Here is a 13,831-nt window from a genome sequence, read left to right as displayed (position 1 = left end):
TTTGCTTGGTCTTATTTTCTGAGCCATCACTTCTCTGGTTTGGCTCCTTTTGATGTTTTATTTTTGTCATCCTCTTGCACTTCTCAGTGCCAAAGGTCATCAGAATTTTCCCACTTCTGTCCATGTGTTCTTGGTAGCAAGTAAGAACTTAAGCAGAGGAAGGATACACTGAAAGGATATCCCGCAGTTGCCAAAGGAGGCTGGGTTACCAGAAGCACAGCAAACCCCATAACCCGGAACAGTGACACCGTGTGTTATGAACACCCCAGTGAGGACACGCTTGCTGGCTCCAGCCAGGCCCTGGATGTGCAGTCACCGTGGTGCCACTCTGCTACATTCTCCTCTGTCCCTGTCTCCCGGGGTCACTCACTCCAGATTCAGGGTCCTGGCTGGAAGCATCTGATTGTCTAGGCCTTGGTGACACATGTACGTACTAGATGCCAGGGATGGAGGGGACGATGGCTCTTCTTCTCAGTGTCTCTAATGGGGTGGGGTCCCCTCCCACTTGTGCTCACTAATCGAGGAGGGCACCCCAACAGAGTAGATGTAGATGTTGGATGCCAGCATGTGTTAATTTTTAAATCACCCACAGAGAGAGAGGCTGGAGATGTGGAACCTTCCTAGAGATAAATGAGTCAGATGTCCTGTCCTTTCTAGGACCTGGGACATTGTGACCAAATGGAGGGTTCAGAGAGGTCAAGTGACTTGCCCAAGATTTTTATGCTAGAGTTGGGTTAGATTTTAACCCATTTGTACTGGACTCCCAAACCCAGGCCTTTAACTACTTACTAATTCACTTCGTATCCAGATGTATCTTTCCTGTAACACCAATGGCAGCAGTTAAGAATCCTTCCTCAGTCTCCAGGCTGAAAGTGCTGGTACTTTCTGTTCTAAGACGGTGTGGTGGAAGTCAGTGCTGCTGCCCTGGCATAGATTACAATGTAATCTGCTTTGCAGCAGTGGGAAGTTCCCCAGTGTTGGTATAGATGCTTTTGGACACATGGTTGTATATAAAAATGCCTGTGTGGAAGGGATCCCAGACACTGTGCAAAGTCCAAAGATATCCTACCGAATTGAGAAGGACCACTTCTGCCCTTCAGAACGTACTTTAGGGGGAAGAAAAGGGTATGGAACAATATATAAACACCTTGCTTAGTTCATAAAAATATGACAAAGGAAAAACTTTGGAGGGTAAAAACTTTTGGAAGTCCATCTCATAAAAGAAGAAAATCATTTATGCTCACCCTTCCCCCAGTGCTCCCATGACTCATGACATGGGGGTGAAGAGAGTGGGTGCCAGGAAATAGGCCAGCCAGCCACAGACAAGCCGGGACACAAGACCAGTGAGAGCACTCAGGGTATGTCCTCCCTGAACTAGCCTTTTCAAATCTGCTTATCTGCCCTTGTCTCATTCTTTTCTCTATGACGTTTTTTTTTTCCCCCCCAGTGGATAAAACACTGGTTTATTGTAATCCATTAACTGTGGGTAATTCGGTAATTCCCATCTTCATATGTTCTCTTCTGCTCATAAAGTGCCACACTGGCCAGCCCTACATTTGAGCTGTGGAGTTTGGAGAACCTTGTAGTCAATGGACGCTGCTCCCGGGCATGTGGCCACCAGTGGGAACATCGCTCATAGTTCTGGGTGTCACATGTGCTTAGTCTGACCAGCCAGGTGTCCGTCAGGGATGTGTGATCCCAAGAGCTGGAGCCTGGTCTTCTTGTATAGTTTTATATCTCAGGTGCCTTTTAAAAAAGCTGGACGCTTTGATCAAAGTACATAGAAAAAAGATGTTCACGATGTGAACACGTTATCTCACAGACCAAGAAAGCCACATTTCAGAAGCTCTCCTGTGCTCTTCCCAATCATGACCCTGTCCCTTCCCACAGGGCGGCCTCCTTGTCCTATTCACCTCCTTGCGGCCTGGGTTTGCTATTGCACGCTGCACCAGATCCTCTCTCCCACGTCACGTCTCTAACTGCGCCTCGCTGGGGGACTCAGGAAAGCCAGGGCTCTGATGTGCGGACTCCAGGTGGCTGTAAGTGGTCTTGGGTGCCAGAGTGCTGCGTTCCTGTTGTGCTTTAATGTCACATAGGTCACAGGTTATTGTGCTTGGCTGGAGGCCTGATGTGGCCCAAGGCCCTGAGAGATGCTTGCTTTTTTTTCAGTCTGAGCTTCTCCAGCCCCTGTAACACTTCCCCTGGTGAGGTGCCGGGTCTGGGAGCCGTCATCCGTGCGCTTCTGGCATGGCGAGGTAGATTGTCAGTCCCTTTGTTCCAAGGGATGCACAAGTGTAAGCAGAAACCCTGCACCTGTGGATTCCTGTAACTTAAACCCCAGTCACTAAGGGACTGATTGCATAGTAGACGGGTTCCATAAAAAGAGTTTCTTATATAAGAGGATTTAACATGGTTTTCGGTATCGTGGTATTTTAGCAAGGTTCATTTTAACTGTGGTGTAATACATTCCTTTAGTTGAATTACCAGCCTCTTGGCATTATTTTTTTTCCAGTAGTCACAGGACTGCTTGGCCCGTGTATATAGGACGCCCTTCCTATGGGCACGGTCTGTGTGTGTGGAAACTCGAGGCTCCCATCAGGCCAGAGAATGTTGGGTTCAGAAGCAATGATCGTCAGGAGCTAGTCGCCAGGCCCAGGTGGTCCATGGCATCCCTCCACACATTTGTAAGTGCCCCAGAGTGCTCGATAGGAAGTTGGCATCCACTTATATAGTTCCCGAGTGAAGCTACTGCTCTGACGTTTTCCAGGCAATTGTTCAGTGCTAGGAATGATTTGCTGAGGCTGCCAGGAACTCTGTTGCTGTGTTGTTTTTTTTTTTTTTTTGACAGCAACGGCTAGAGCTCACCCAGTGAGGGCCACAGATCAGTGCTCAGATCAGGGGAGGGAAGTGTGTTTTGAAGGTGGATTTGGGAATCACGGGCAGATGCACAGGGAAAGGGGAAACCAGAGAAGACCCTTCTGTTCATCAACAGTTTGGACACGAAGTTTAGGCTATGATTTAAAAGAGATGTGACTTTGAGCAGTAGTTACCAGAGGGGAAGGGTTTGGCGGGGGTGGGGTAGGTGGGTCCAATGGATAAAGGGCGTCAGCTGTAAGGTGACGGATGGAAACTAAACTTGCGGTGGTGGGCACTCTCTGGTTTGTACAGAAGTTGAAATATGATATATACATGAAACTTACATAATGTAATAAACCAATGTCACCTCAGTTAAAAAAAATTAAAGAGATGTAACTTTGTTCTTGCATTCTCTATAGCATTGTTTATCAAAGTGTGGTTTTCTACCTGTGTACAAGGCAGAGGAGGACAGGGGCGTGTTTGTGTGTGTGAGGCATGCATGCAGGGAGTGTTAGGGGAAATGTGAATTCTTGAGTCCCAAAGCAGGCCCAGCAAACCATAGTCTACTGGTATAGAGGCTGGGAGTCTGCATTTTAATCAGACACCTGGACTTTGTGCACAGCTGAGTTCCTAGAATCTCTGATCTAGAAAGTGGTCATTTCATTCATTTATTTGGGTGAGGTGAGTTGGACTGAGAAGAGACTGGAACTTGAGAAAAGAAAGAAAAGAAAGTGTGGGCCTCAGACTGTTGATCTGAAAAGAAGAAATGCATGTGAACTTGGGTGGGCTTTTCTGATCCCAGACGAGGATATGGTCTCTGATGGCTTGGAAATGTTGCTTCAGTCTCTCCTTTCTTGTTTTGCCTGGTCGTGGAGGATGGGCAGACTTCTGGAGTCCTCAGTAGTGGGGTGGGGGAGGCCCATCTGAAATACTGTTGAGCAGAGACCAGCTTGTGAGCCTGGAAACTGTCTGTGGTTATATTTCCAGTTTCACTTATTTCAGAAGCAAATGTTTCTCTATCTTGCATCCTTCTGCTTTTCAAGTTAGTTGATAACTCAGTTGTTCTGACATCAATGGAGAGTTGAATCTTCAAGAAGCATTTTACGCACCATATGGATTTCTAGTTTGTTTTAGGTTGCCCTTTAATTAAAGTCAGGGTTTGAAGTCAGTGTCTTGGTAGCTGCTTTAAATCTCACAGTGTTTGAAGATAAAAGATTAGTTACTTGTGACCAGCGTTGACCAACTACAAAAAACTGGCATGAATGTGACCAACTAAGCACTCGACTGTCAGAATCATCAAGGGTCTGAGATTTAAGGAACCCCAGAAATCCCCTAATCTATCAGCAAGATCTGGCTCCAGATGGCTTGGGCTCTGTCCTGGCTCTGCCAGTTGATACAAACTTTGTAAGTTCATGCTTCTGTTTCCTCAGCTGTCAAATGGGGGTGATGACACCCGCTCTTCGTGTTGCTGTGATGGGCTTCCAGTGAGCCGAGGTGTGCGGAATGCTTGACCAGTGTCCAGTGTATGGTAAACATTCACAGACTGTATCGCAGATGGAAAAACAGACCCAGAGAAATTCTGATTTGCCTGAGGTCAAATCCTTACTTCATATTTCAGAAACTAGGCCTTTTTCGCTCCAAGTCTTCTTTTGTTCCTATTGACTGTTCTAGTTTACTGGTTCCTAAACTATGATTTAAAAGTTTTTATCTGCCCAGTGTGAGCACTAAATTGGGTGACACGCTGCTTAGTTCAGAGACTGTTCTTGAATAACAAGGCATGATTACAACACAAAAAGACACAGCAGGTCTCTTCCATCCCAGTGATGGGCCCCTTACTAAGTCATGCAGTCTTTGAAAACTGCTGTTAGGAAAACTGTAGCTGGATACAGAAACTATATGTGGATTCTGATCTTAACTGGGTAGAAACATGATATGCAGAATGGGGAGGAAATTCGTGACTATGACATGCAAAGGGAATAGGAATACTGGGTCCAAGAGTATGATGCTTTTTTTAAAAGTATTTTTATTTTTTTACCATTAAAAAGTTTGACATGTAGTAATTTACAACACTGTGCTAGTTTTAGGTGTACTGCAAAAATGATTCAGCTGTAAATGTATTCTTTTTCAGATTCTTTTCCACTATAGGTTATTCAGCTCAGTCACTCAGTTGTGTCCAACTCTTTGTGACCCCATGAATCTCAGCATGCCATCACCAACTCCCGGAGTTCACCCAGACTCACGTCCATCGAGTCAGTGATGCCATCCAGCCATCTCATCCTCTGTCGTCCCCTTCTCCTCCTGCCCCCAATCCCTCCCAGCATCAGGGTCTTTTCCAATGAGTCAACTCTTCTCATGAGGTGGCCAAAGTACTGGAGTTTCAGCTTCAGCATCAGGCCTTCCAATGAACACCCAGGACTGATCTCCTTTAGGATGGACTGGTTGGATCTCCTTGCAGCCCAAGGGACTCTCAAGAGTCTTCTCCAACAGCACAGTTCAAAAGCATCCATTCTTCGGCGCTCAGCCTTCTTCACAGTGCAACTCTCACATCCATACAGTTACTAGATATCAAACACAGTTCTCTGTGCTACACAGCAGATTCTTGCTGCTTATCTGTTTTATATACAGCAGTGTGCACACATCAATCCCAAACTTAATCTTCCTCCTTCTCTGCCCCTCCGCACCACCCCCCTGCCCCAGCCCGCCACTGTTATCCCCCTTGGTCAACGCAAGCTTGCTCTCCCAAGTCTGTGAGTCTCTTTCTGTTTGTAAATAAGTTCATTTATATCATTTTTTTAGACTCCACATAAAAGTGTAGAGATCATATGATATTTGTCCTCTGTCTGACTTCCTTCAGTTAGATTAATAATCTCTAGGTCTATCCAGGTTGCTGCCAATGGCATTGTTTCATTCTTTTTTAAGACTGAATAGTATTCCACTGTATACATGTACACCATATCTTCTTTACCCATTTATCTTTCAGTGAATGTCTTGGCTATTGAAATAGTACTACATGAATATTGGGGTGCACGTGTCTTTTCAAATTAGAGTTTTTTTCCCAGATATATGCACAGGATTGGGATTGCAGGATCATGAGGTAGCTTTGTTTTTAGTTTCTTAAGGAACATCTATACTGTTCTCCACGACGGCTGCTCCGGTTTACATTCCTACTAACAGTGTAGGAAGGTTCCCTTTCCCCCACATACTCTCCAGCATTTATTGTTTATAGATTTTTAAATGATGGCTGTTCTGATTGGTGTGCAGTGTTACTTCATTGTAGTTTTGAGTTGCCTTTCTGTAATAATTAACGATCTTGAGCATCTTTTCATGTGCTTGTTGGTCATCTGGAGTATGAGCCTTTTATGGTTCTTGCCAGATCTTTTCCTGAAAGGACTGGGCCACCAGAAATTTGTGGCAAGGGCCTCTCGCGCTCCATTGATTTGACTTATACTTGTCATTGTTAATATTCTTTCCTTGTTTTCTCAGTGCCTGGCATTAAGACTTGGGTGTTGTATTGCTAGAATCGACAAGGAAAAATATAAAACAGCGCACACACACTTCGTACAAATGTATATGTATGAATGTATGTGTCTACAGTAAATTGAAGGAAAAATTGTGAAAGTTTCCACTAAGAATCACTTTCTTGCTGTGCTATTTATAGCTGCCTATTTCCTTTCTTCCGTCTTAACAAACTTTCCTGTGTTTAAGTAAGAGATGTCAGATGCTTCCTCCAGCTTACATAGCTGACTTGAAGTTCCTTATAGTTTTAGATTGGAGAGAACAGGTTTTGTTTTTAGGAGTTTCTAAGTGATGGGACATACATTGAATATAATCTTATCCCTTGTGTGACTCCTAAGTGCCCCTTCCATGCTGTGGGTGTCTCCCCAGAGCTCACTGTATGAGAAGCTTCATTCTCCTCCGCTGGTGAAAATGTTTCCTGTGTCTTTCGGGCAGGATCAGCCTGCTGAAACTGCTGATAATAGACAGATAGACCTTTACAACCATGAGCAAGTTACTTAACTTCTCTGGGACTCGGTTTCCTTAGCAGTTAAATGGGTTTAAATCTAGAATATATCTGATAGACAGATCTCCCATATTCAGACATTAGGCCAAGATAACTACATTTAATCCTTTCTCTTTTCCACTTTCACTCCCAAAGCAGTCTGTGTATTTATGGGGTGTGACTGCCTTTGTGGACAGCAGAACATGTGGCAGCAGACACAGAATATCAGTGATTGCAGATGACCTGAGAGGAGAGATACGGGCACACCTCTGGCAGCTGGATGGGAGTGGGCTTCGTGGGTAAACAGTCAGTGGACGGGACGCTGTTGTTGCTAAAGAAGCAACAGCAAGTTAGAGGTAAAAGACTGTGGTAAACAAAGCAACAATTAGGAGTCTTCTTTGTCCAAGCCTTGTAGTTTCAGTAACAGGTCTTTGATCTCTGGTGTATACTCTGTGGCACGTTTGCCAGTTTCCCTTAGCTTTTGTGGTCTGCTTCGGGGCAGATTTCTCTTTTCCAGGTGTGGTCTCGGTGGATCATTGTGGAGCTGCCCTCAATAGCTTCCAGACCAATGCATACTTACATTAAAGCAGTGACTATTAGGTCCAAGGCCTTGCAATGTCATATCCTGGAACACTGACAGCATCCAGTTCTCCAATGAATCAAAAGGTTGCCAGCTGCCATTTTTCATCCTGGTGTTTTGGCTCATTCCAAGTTGCTTATCTGGGATATTTCAGGCATGAAATTTAAGCAGCCCGGAGTGACTTGTTTATTTTTTATGGCAAGAATGGGGAAGCTTCCAGTCTGGGGAATTAGATTCAGCACATGGGGATAAAAGCTTGTGTGGTACCTTTAAGTAAAATGTTCTTATAATTAAAAAAATAGAGAGGTAAGCAGTGATAATGATGGTGATGATGATGGTGTTAATGAGAGTTCATTGAACCATTAGCATGTAAAACTTGCCAATTGTACTCTGAAATCATAGGGTCCAGTTGAAGTAGCATGGAGGCAGGAAAGTGTAGTGGTTACTAGAATGGACTTGGAGCCAGAATCCGTGTTTGTGTCTGGCTTTTCCCTGGTGGTTCAGATGGTAAAGAACCTGTCTGCAATGCAGAGACACAGGAGATGTGGGTTCAATCCCTGGGTCGGGAAGATCCCTTGGAGAAGGGAATGGCAACCCACTCCAGTATTCTTGCCTGGACAACCCTATGGACAGAGGAGCCTGGCAGGCTATAGTCCATGGGGTTGCAAAGAGCTGGACATGACTGAGTGACTTTCACACACACATTACTGCTTAGTAGCTGTGTGAAAACTAGCTTTGTTTCTCTGTGCCTCAGTTTCTTCTTATAAGATGGGGGTAGGTTTAATAATAGCACTTATCTCTTTGAGTGACTGTGAGGATTATATAAATAAATATATGTTAAGTGGCAGGAATAGTTTCTGTCATTGAGTATGTCTATGTTAGTTCCCTCTGTAACCTTTAATCTTACCAACTCCCATAGCCTCCCTCTGTCTTTTCCTGTTGTCCACCTGCCTACAGTTGGGAAGCATGTTGCCATGGGTTTCTCTTGTCTATGGAGGCAATGATTTCCCATGTTTGTACAGAGAATAGCCTTGAAATGTACAGTGTCTCTGGAGCAATGGACAGGCGTACCCATTGCTTTTTATAAAAGATTTGGGTTCCCTAAGTTCCTATAAAGTCATTTCCTTCTCAAGCAATAAAATTATTTTCCTGGTTGCCTTGGTTTACTTTTGCTGTTGAAATATTGTTATTATTATTTTTGCTAGTTTAGATTTTTAAATTAGAGTCTGATTTCTACAACAGTTGCATCTTTTCTTTGCATTTCTGCTGGTAAGCACGTTTTCCTCTTAAACATTTCCTCGATTATATTAAAAATTTTACAATGTTTAAAGCATATCTAGCAACAAGCTAGTTAATTTGCTTAACCTCTCTTAAAGTACTTCCAGTGTGTTCTTATTGCTCTTTACTCATTATTATGGATATCTAAAAAATATTGAATAGATAAGAAATATTGTTTAGTACATTTACCAAAAAAGTACCCTATTTTTAATATTCAGATACCAAAACATGTTTCTGAACATGATCCGATAATGTCTAAATGATGTTAATATTTGGGTCTTCCAGCAAGATTAACAGCACTCTGTACAGCCAGGATTTGTAGATGGCATACTCTGTGTAGCGTATTAACATGGACTCTGTGAGGCCGACTGGCAGCGGACGGGACTGAGAACACGCGCCAAGACCAGGGTTAACAGCTGTAAGCAAGGCCCGGTGATCGGATTGCGGCAGCTTCGCTTCTACGTGCTCCTGGCCCAGTTCTGGAAAATGTTGGCCTTAACCTTCACCTCTGCACGTCAGCATTTCTGCTCCTCCTTTGGATTTGATGTCCTTGGATTCTAGGTTGATGGCTGAACAAGCGGGAGGTTTATGATGCCTTCCTCCTATTTCTCAACTTATTTTTCTCAAGATTTGGAAGAACTGTACATTTTCCAAGAAATCCCAGATAGGAATTGCTGCAAGAAGCATCGCTCCCATTTCACTCCAGCTGGTGGTCACCGTGAGCCACACACCCTGTGTGTGGGCCTTCTCTGATCACACCTCTTAGGAGTCTCGCCCTGCTCGCTGTGGTCCAGTCACCCTGGCCTCTGCCGGCCTCAGGTGCACAGGCTCGTGCTCCTGTCCCTCTGGAATACTCTTTCCCTGACCCCTTGGTCCTCTCCCCTTCCGTCGGGACAGGCTCACATTTGCTGACCACGTAAATAAAGTAACCCAGCCCCGCCTCTTCCTGTCACCTCCCTGCCTTCTTTTTCTCCACAGTACTGATCACTTGTCTGATACCACTCTGGGGTGGTCCTGAGGGGCAAAGATTGCTGGTGTGCCTGCTCCATCCTTGTGTCTGTCAGATACGAGGGGCTCTGTAAATATCTGTTGAGTGAGAGAAAGGGATTCTTGGCAGTCTTATAGGGAACAAATGGGATTGGTGACAGAGACGAGTGAGGAGGCTCTTATTGTGGTCACCCTGAAATTTGGTGATAGCCTAAACCAAGGGGCTGGAGTGGAGAAGAGAGTCAGGAGACAGGGTGGCTAGGATGGTGGATTCCACTTGGCAATAAAAAAGAGGGAAAAGGGAGCCATGTGGAATATTCCCTGTTGCTAGCTTGGCAATAAAGTATACCAGAAAAAAACCCTAAGCATTTCTTTTATAAAGCAAATTGTATTAATAGGATAAGAAATAAATTATTTCTGCAATTTGTGTTTATCTGAAATACAGTTTCTCAAAGACTGTAAGTAACCCTTGCTGAAATGCTGATTTTAATTTGAGGTCAAGTTTCCTAAAATGTTTTGAAAGCTAGCCATGCCAGGAGGTTTGGGTCTCCAGGGAATTTATAACTTTAGACAGAGAGGTTTTTCTATATCCGGGAGTTAAACTGGATTTTCTGAAGGTCTGAATACTTAATTAGCTTTTTTGATATCTTGAGTTCGTAACAGAATTAATGTTTCAAATACAAAGTTTAGAGTTCTTTCTTTTAAGAACTATTTCCTTCTATAAGAATGGCCTCTGAGGCAAAGGCCTCAACCACATCCTTTATTCCACTAGTTTCCCTCTGGATTTACCCCTGAGGTCCAGGAATTGGCATCTTATGGCTGGCTGGAGTAAACAGCTTACTTGGAGGCCAGGCCTTGCCCTCTTTCTTTAAGCCCTGGATCAGGAAGATGGTGAATTTCATGAAAATGTCAGTTGATTCCACTTCATGTGTGTTTTGGAAATAGATAGAACATGACTGCTAAGGGAATTTTCAGTGACTTGGGTGAATTTAGAGTGATTCCAGATATTTGCTATTAATAATTAAAAAAAAAAAAGCAAAGTTGATGGCTGTGAGGTTCTTCACTGATTACACTTCATTACCCTGTTCTTAGATACTTTAGGTCTCCTTTCGCTCTTCATGTCCCGTATTGGAAGCTCTGCTCTTCTGAAAAGCTGAGATGATGATGTGATACTGGTGACACTGCCGATGTCACCCCGTGCTGGGGGGCTCTGCTTCTTTCCTGTGTGGTTGAAGGACCTGGGGACCCCTGGAGACCAGAAGGGAAGGGATCAGCCTAGAGACTCTGCAGTCATCTTCTAGCATGGAAATTCTGTATTCTAACGATAGTTATGGTAAGAAGAATGCAGTAGACCTGCATGTACTGATGTGGAAGACTGTCCATGACATATTGTTAAGTGAAACAACTTGTAGAACATTTTGTGCGTCTAGAATAAGAAGCATACATAGTAATCTAATCTGTTAGCCAGTGGGGGAGTCAAGGGCAAGGATTTTCACTTCATTTATATTCCATGGAACTATATTTTATTCACCCATATGACTTTTATAGTCTTAAAAGGAAAGCAAGCAGAGTGTCAGTGATTCTGTGACTGTCTCAATGGCCTGTGCTGGCGACAGCCTGGAGCCATCTCTGGGGACCCCCGCACCCCCACTCCCATGGCCACAGTGGCCTTGGGCTGAGCAGTGGTTGCCTGCTCGGAGGTTCCTTCTGGTTCCTCATACCTGCCAGCTGCAGCCATTTGCTCTCCATGCCTGACTCCACTGGCGTTCGGGTTTGCAACCTCTGTTTTAAAATTTTAAAATAAAGGAAGTGAAGTGAAGTCGCTCAGTCGTGTCCGACTCTTTGCGACCCCATGGACTGTAGCCCACCAGGCTCCTCCGTCCGTGGGATTCTCCAGGCAAGAATACTGGAGTGGGGTGCCATTTCCTTCTCCAGGGGATCTTCCCAACCCAGGGATTGAACCCGGGTCCCCCCCATTGCAGGCAGACGCTTTAACCGCTGAGCTACCAGGGAGAGATCAAAATGAAGGAAGTGCTTCTTAAAAATCCCTAACTTTTAACCTTTTCAGTAGTTGAAGCTGTTTGGAACTAGCAGACCTCACTGAGGTTTTGGTGGTCCTCAATCGACAGACCAGGACAGCTTGGCTGTGTGTTTACTGACGTGTATGCTGTATGCTGTGCATCTGTTTGTCACTGCCAAGAGGGTGATGCATCTCTCTGTCTTGAATGTGGTCGGAGAGGTGACTTATTTTCATTTTTTTCCCACAGCCCCACTTCTGCCATAACTTGTTAGTGTGGCTGGTGCCTCTGTAGCTCCTCTGTTGTGAGGGCCTGGACTGTGAGGGTGTAGAAATCAATGCAGATATTCTGAACTCCCACCGACTGTGCTCTGAGACTCCTCCTCTCTGTGCTTCTCGCTAAGGCCCTGTTTCTCTCTGCAGATCCCAGGAGTGACTCAAGATCCTTTAAGTTCTTTCAAGCCTAGTCCCTAGAGCTGACCCCCGCTCGGCTGTCTCCTTTATCCCTCACAGGGCAGACCATTGTGGACTGGCATTTAGGGGTGTGGTGGCGTGTGGAATCTGTTGGTTGTGTTGATGACACTTTTCTTGCGTCCTCGTCCCATGTGACCAGGCAGTTCTCTGTACACCTGTGGCCCATTTCTTGTGCTCTATCAGTGGGTGCCCTGTCTGCCTGCCACACCCCCAGAAGTTGAGGAGGCCCTTTCCCACCTTTGTTGAATGTTCTTAGTTCCTGTGTCTTAAGGAGATCTTGATCATTTTTCTTATGATATCTGTTGGTTTCTCATGCAAATTCAAGTCATCATGGCCCATCCTGCTTCACCAGAATTCTAGGAAATTTATAGATTAAGTTGCTTGAACTATAATTTTTTTAAGAATTCTTGATTGTGACACCCAAAAGGAGAGTGAAGGTGGTTTGATTTTTTTATTCTATATCTTTTTTCAGAAAATTCCTAGTTTCTTTCTACAGCCCTACTTTGACTCTTTTACTCTAATGAATACTAAAGTATGGAACTAGTATTAAAATACTCATTTTGCTAAGGATTCCTGCATTTTCATAGAAGTCTCTTTAAGGCTTTAGGAGCTGAAGTTCTGTGTCTCAAGCACCTGTGATCAATGGTGAGCCAATATTTACAATCAGGTACGTTGTATGGAAACTTCTAATTCACTCACGTAGGCTGGTCTTACTGTAGAATGTGACAGCAAGTGGTGCCTAGGTTGTCTGCAGAGAATAGTGGTAGATGGGGCAAGACCAAGAGGTGGAAGACATGCTGGGAGGGCTTTTCTACATTACGCCACAACCCTCATCTCTTTGCTGTTCCCAAGGGCCTTGTGACAGCCCTGTATTGGGGCCTATCAGAATTGTTCCATCTGTTGCTCTTAATGTAAGCATAACCACACATTAAGATAAAGACTAGCAAATGGAGCATCAGCAGCTTAATAATTAAGAAAATACATCTTTGCTGGCTCTTTGAACTAACTAATATAGATAGCCCCTACAAGAGAAATAGCTGTAGGCTTTTTAATGAACGACGTTATTTTAATGCGTGACACTAAGCGCCTGTCTTAGAGCTATTAGCTGTCAAAATTTATCAAGTCTGATATTAACAGCCATGATTCAGAGAGGCAAGCTGAACTTTTCCACTTGCCTTACCCTGCTGAGGTCATTTTAAATGTCCTAAGTTAGAAATTTGGTAAAGATATTTAGTTTGCCAAACTGAAAATAAAAGAATATGACATTTAGCTTGGAGTTGAAAGTAGATTTTTTTTTGCCTCTAAGTCACAATACTACTGTAATGTAATAATAGTGATTTTCATTTATTGAGTGAGTATCGTATGCCAGGAAACTAAGTGCTTTTTATACATAATCTTATCTAATCCACAGAGCAACTCTATGAAGATGGTCCCATTTTACAGATGAGACAGCTGAGTTACAAAGAGGATAAATGCCTTGACCGGGGTCATGTAATTAACTGGTAAATGTTAGAGCTGGCATTTGAACTGAGGTGGTTTAACCCAGGTCCAGATTCCTGACCACTGGCTCAACCTGTTTCCCTTAAATGGATGATGAAACCTCACTTTGTCATTTTTAGTTGCTAAGTCATGTCTGACT

The 13,831-nt window shown here is 44.1% G+C and overlaps 1 protein-coding gene across 28 annotated transcripts in view; it reads left to right on the top strand.

The window, feature by feature from the left end:
* The window catches only part of SGMS1 (sphingomyelin synthase 1), a 323,882-nt gene that overhangs the window by 54,127 nt on the left and 255,924 nt on the right, over positions 1 to 13,831 (top strand). Inside the window, exon 3 of one of the 28 annotated variants that reach the window (XM_059881895.1) lies at positions 4,287 to 4,350. The exons of 25 other annotated variants lie outside the window; for them this stretch is intronic. The gene's annotated coding sequence lies outside the window, so the exon portion shown is untranslated. Of the gene's footprint in view, positions 1 to 1,890; positions 2,040 to 4,286; positions 4,385 to 13,831 lie in introns of all 28 variants that reach the window. 2 more of the 28 variants (XM_059881896.1, XM_059881894.1) reach the window with 2 other exon arrangements.

This window comes from Bos taurus, chromosome 26, assembly GCF_002263795.3.
Source record: "Bos taurus isolate L1 Dominette 01449 registration number 42190680 breed Hereford chromosome 26, ARS-UCD2.0, whole genome shotgun sequence".
NCBI lineage: Eukaryota > Metazoa > Chordata > Mammalia > Artiodactyla > Bovidae > Bos > Bos taurus.
Note: the sequence above shows the minus strand (reverse complement) of the source record. Positions and strands in the feature narration are given on the sequence as shown.